Here is a 5979-nt window from a genome sequence, read left to right on the forward strand (position 1 = left end):
TAAAGGCCATCTATGCTAAGCCCAAGGCTAATATCATTCTAAATGGTGAAAAACTGAAAGCATTCCCCCTAAAAACTGGAACAAGGCAGGGATGCCCTCTTTCACCACTTCTTTTCAATATCGTCCTTGAAACTCTAGCCAGAGCAATTAGACAGACCAAAGAAATTAAAGGGATACAAACAGGAAAAGAAGAACTCAAACTATCCCTGTTTGCTTATGACATGATTATATACTTAGAGGAACAAGGAAATTCCACCAGAAAACATTTAGAACTCATAAGTGAATTCAGTAAAGTAGCGGGATATAAGATCAATGCACATAAATCTAAGGCATTTTTATACATAAGTGATGAATCTTTGGAAAGAATAATTAGGAAAACTACCCCATTCACAATAGCATCGAAAAAAATAAAATACTTGGGAATCAATCTCACAAAAGAGGTGAAAGACCTCTACAATGAGAACTACAGAACACTAAAGAAAGAAATTAAAGAAAACCTTAGAAGATGGAAAGATCTCCCATGTTTCTTGGATAGGAAGAATTAATATTGTCAAAATGGCCATACTACCAAAAGTGCTTTACAGATTCAATGCAATTCCATTAAAATCCCAGTGATGTACCTTACAGAAATAGAGCAAGCAATTATGAAATTCATCTGGAAGAATAAAAAACCCAGAATAGCTAAAGCAATCATTGGCAGAAAGAGTGAAGCAGGGGGTATTGCAATACCAGATCTTCAACTCTACTACAAAGCAATAGTAACAAAAACGGCATGGTATTGGTACCAAAATAGAAAGGTGGATCAATGGTACAGAATAGAGGACATGGACACAAACCCAAATAAATACAATTTTCTCATACTAGACAAAGGGGCCAAAAATATGCAATGGAGAAAAGATAGCCTCTTCAACAAATGGTGCTGGGAAAATTGGAAATCCATATGCAACAGAATGAAACTAAACCCTTATCTCTCACCATGCATGAAACTAAACTCAAAATGGATTAAGGATCTCGGAATCAGACCAGAGACCTTGCATCTTATAGAAGAAAAAGTAGGTCCAGAGCTTCAATATGTCGGCTTAGGACCAGACTTCCTCAACAGGACTCCCATAGCACAAGAAATAAAAGCAAGAATCAATAACTGGGATAGATTCTAACTAAAAAGCTTTCTCTCAGCAAAGGAAACTATCAGCAATGCGAAGAAAGAGCCTACAGAGTGGGAAAAAATCTTTGCCAATCATACTTCAGATAGAGAATCTATAAAGAACTCAAAAAACTCTACACCAAGAATACAAATAATCCAATCGACAAATGGGCTAAGGAAATGAATAGACACTTCACAGTAGAAGATCTACAAGCAATCAACAAACCTGTGGAAAAATGTTCAACGTCTCTAGTAATAAGAGAAATGCAAATCAAAACCACCCTAAGATTCCATCTCACCCCAATTAGAATGGCGATTATCAAGAATACAAGGAACAACAGTTGTTGGCGAGGATGTGGGGTGAAAGGTACACTCATACATTGCTGGTGGGGCTGCAAATTAGTGCAGCCACTTTGGAAAGCAGTATGAAGACTCCTTCGAAAACTTGGAATGGAACCACCATTTGACCCAGCTATCCCACTCCTTGGCCTACACCCAAACGACTTAAAATCAGCATATTATAGAGATACAGCCACATCAATGTTCATAGCTGCTCAGTTCACAATAGCCAGATTGTGGAACCAACCTAGATGTCCTTCAATTGATGAATGGATAAAGAAACTGTGATATATATATATATATATATATATATATATATATATATATACATACATATACACACACACACACAATGGAATATTACTCAGCCATAAAGAATGATAAAATTATGGCATTTGCAGGCAAATGGATGAAATTGGAGAATATCATGCTAAGTGAGATGAGCCAATCTCAAAAAACCAAAGGATGAATGATATCGCTAATAAGTGGATGATGATGCATAATGGGGGGTGGGAGGGGTTAGTGTTAGTGTTAGAGTTAGGATTAGGGAGGGGGGCAAGAATGGAGGAAGGAGGGACTGTATAGAGGGAAAAGAGGAGTGGGAGGTGTGGGGGGAAGGGAAAAAATAACAGAATGAATCAAACAACATTACCCTACGTAAATTTATGATTACACAAATGGTATGCCTTTACGCCATGTACAAACAGAGAAACAACATGTATCCCATTTGTTTACAATAAAAAATAAAAAATAAAAAAAAGAAAAAGAAAAAGAAACTATGAGAAAGAAAAAAGAGTGAAACAGATGTTAGAATACTAATAATCTTATATTGGAGAATGTCACATCTATAGACAAAGGAACTTCTTAAAACTTAATTACAGATTTAATAAGCATTATCCACCCAGTCGCAAGCAATATTGAGCCACTTCAGGCCTCCCCTAAATTGAAGCATGTCCCAGTGAAATATCCGACATGAAGAAAGTAAATAGAACACATGCTTTTTAAAGGTAGCTGACTCCCAAGATAAAGTGAAGAAAGATAAAGTGGAGATTCACACACACAGAGATTTTTACCTACCAGTACCAATTACATAAGTCACTATTTTCCCTAAGAAATTGAGTGAGGGATAGAGAGGGATCTTGTTATTACTCTACAAGATGCCCTATGGGGAATAATTTTGAATTAGTGTCCCAGTCTCATAGTACCTTTCTCCCCCAGTGGAAAATAACTTTTGTTGGGATTTCACCAACTACACAATGTGTCCCTTTGTAATTCAGTCTTTCCTAAGCTATTCCATTAATGCTTCCCTTTCCATTGGGAGAAGTGGCCGTAGACAACCTTGGAGATGGTGTCAGTGAATTTAAGATAAATCATCTCCAGAACCCATCATGTGTTCTGTACCAGCAACTAACTGCAGGGTGTGAACACTTACTTCTTGGTTTCCATCAGACAAACTTACAGTATGGCAAAATCATTAGTCACTTCCCCATGGTGAACAAAGACAACTAGTGTCTGCTCTTGTCCAACAGATTATAATCTGTGGAGGTACTGTTCTCAATCAGTTTACCATCCTTAATAATCTTGGAAATCTTGATCTCATTATGTGATGATCACCCCTCTGCCAATTTCATGCCACAGAGAAGGCCACCTGGGCGGGTTGCCATGCTCCAACATAGGAAACCTTACTCAGCCCTCAGTGAGTCTTCCAAGGAAGCATATTTGTGTACCAGTGACTGATGAACCCTTTTCAGCCTTTGTCCTTGTTCCCCCCAATGGCCCTGATCATTTATCTTGCCCAAACACTTGGTTCATGGCTCTCCCCAGCCCAGTCCAATTTCTTAGCCACAGTGCTTCCATCTACATGAATCTCCATCAAGTTTGCCACCTTCTGGTGTAGAGGAATCAGAAACATTCTGGGTGTGGGCAATAATGTGAATAACTCAGCATTACTTCTTCATGCTGTTGAAGTCTTTCTCTGACTGCTTCTTTCCAATGTCATCCTGCCATTTCTTGCAGTGTTTGTGAAAGTCTACTTATACCTACACCAGTTCTTATAGAAGCATATTTTGTAGCCATTATTCACATGTCCAGCAAAGGTGGTCCAGAGGTCTCAGGACATAGCCACATAATGCCTACAACTCATATAGCCCATTATGCCTACAACCTCTAATGGGTAGTATCTCTACAAAGATCACAGCCCCCACAAGTTCTGTCTTATTCACCTTGAATCCTGTCCTATCAACTCCTTGCACAATATGGGTCAGGCCAGCCTTATTTACATTCCTGAAAGGCTGTTAGGTGGATGGGTGTGGAAGAGCCATCTGTGTGGAAGCTCTTCATCTTCACATCATGTCTGCTACCATGCATCTAAGACAAGAAGCCCGGGAATTCATGTCTGGGAGTAAAGAACCTACCATGAGACATTTCACTGTCAAAAACCAATGGTAGAGGTTCAACTTAATATTATCTTGACATGATGTCATTTAAATCCAAATAGTCAAGAATTTAAAAATATAATTGATTTTGAATTCTTAAAGTCCTCTTGGGGCCAAAGGACAAAGCTTTGTGGCTGTGTGGGTGGAAGCTGGAGTTATCACTGAATGGAGTAGACTTTTTCTTCCCAGATATCCAGGAAGAGACAAATCCTAGAACTCAAGTTAATCCTAAACTGGGGTGGAAAAGGTGTGTATTAGTAGTCAGTGTGTTAGAAACATGTATGTGTTCGTGTGTGTGTGTGTGTGTGTGTGTGTGTGTGTGTACGTATGCACAGAGAGAGAGAGGAGAAGAAGAGGTTTATTATTGGAATCATTCACAAAATTGTGGAGGCTGAGAAATCCCATGATATGGAACAGTTGGAGAACAGAGAACGGAAAAGCCAGTGATGGAATTAAGTCCAAGTCTAAATGCCTGAGAACCAGAGGAGCTGACCATGTAACTCCTAGTCTAAAGCCAATGACCTAAGAACAAGAGGCAGGAAGATGCTGGTGGAACTAAGAATCAGGGGGTCCAATGTCTGAGAGGAGAAGTACATCTCAACAAGAAATCAGAAAATTCACCCTTCCTCCACCTTTTTATTCTACTCAGATCCTCAGTGTATTAGATGATGACCACCCGCATCAGTCTACTGATTTAAACGCTAATCACTTCTAGAAACATTCTCTCCAACATACGCAGAAATAATGCTTTAGCAACAATTTAGGAATCCCTTAGCCCAATTGGGCTGACATATAAAACTAACCATCACAGTGTTGTTAAAGAAAATTAAGAGAAGAACCAGTTCTGTACATGGATTTGAGTAAAAAATAAAAAGGACAACAGCCTCCTTACCACATCCACCCAGGCCAGAGTAGTGGTGGCAGTGTTGGCTCCCCCAGAGAATCAATGCACTGAGCTTTTCATGAGGGTCAGCAGCTGCAGGGGCAGTGGTATAGCAAACTGACCAAGATACAGTAGCAAATGATTGCTCTAAGAGAAACTTGGAAAGGCTAAGGACACCAACATCCTAAGATGGCAGGAGGTATTCAAAGTCACTGGCATTAAACTGCCACTTGCCATGGTGAAGATTGGGCAAACTGTTACATCTCTATTTAAATTCACCAGATTATGTTACAATTGCCTCTACTTGTGGCTTTTGTCTCCTCCTTCACTGCCCTGCTCATCATTGCACACTCAGTGCTTGTCAAATAATAAACACTCAGTAAACACTGACTGAATGACTGAATAAAACTATGTACTTGTGATGCTTCTTAAATCCTTCCTTTCTACTTTTTTCCTTATAAAGAGGATGCTTTGTTTCCAATTTCTCCTTTACATAAAGCTCAAAGAACAATGCAGATTCAACATCATCCAATGCTCAGCTCTTCCAATACTCATCCTGACCATTCCCCATCAAAGCGGAGTGGCTGCAAACTTGGTATAAGTCAGCCGTAGCACAATTTCTCCTGATAATAACAATAACAGTAATAATAACAGTCCTCATAGTATTATTTGGATTCCACATCATCTTTGCTGATATTAATGGCACTTATAGTGACATTATTAGGTGTCAAGTCATTTAACTACTGTGATGATTAATTCTAGGTGTCAACATGACTAGATGAGGGATACCTAAAGAATTGGTGGGACATACCTCTAGTTGTGTTTGCAAGGGTATTTCCAGAGAAGACTGGAGTATAGGTCAGCTAAGCAAACAATGGGAAGACCAGCCCATTTGATCAGATAGGGGACCAAATGAACCAAAAAGCAGAAAATGGAGGAAACTCAGAAAGACAGACAGATACATAGTTTATCTCTTTCTCACTTGCTTGCTCTTCCTCTCAGTCTCTCTCTCTCACTCTTTGGCCTTTGGACTCTGGGACTTATATTAAAGGCCCTCCAGGTGTTCTCCAGACTGGGGGCTATGCCATCAGCTTCCCTGTTTCTGAGACTTCTGGCTTCTTGAACTAAACCACACTATAATTTTGCAGATATGACTTTTCAGGCTTTGTGATTATGTG

General features: G+C 39.4%; 1 pseudogene; it reads right to left on the reverse strand.

The window, feature by feature from the left end:
* Positions 1-2911: 2911 nt before the first annotated feature.
* Positions 2912-3850, reverse strand: LOC124994192 (60S ribosomal protein L3-like; annotated as a pseudogene).
* Between the last annotated feature and the right edge of the window lie 2129 nt (positions 3851-5979).

This window comes from Sciurus carolinensis, chromosome 10 (genome assembly GCF_902686445.1).
Source record: "Sciurus carolinensis chromosome 10, mSciCar1.2, whole genome shotgun sequence".
Classification (NCBI taxonomy): Eukaryota; Metazoa; Chordata; class Mammalia; order Rodentia; family Sciuridae; genus Sciurus; species Sciurus carolinensis.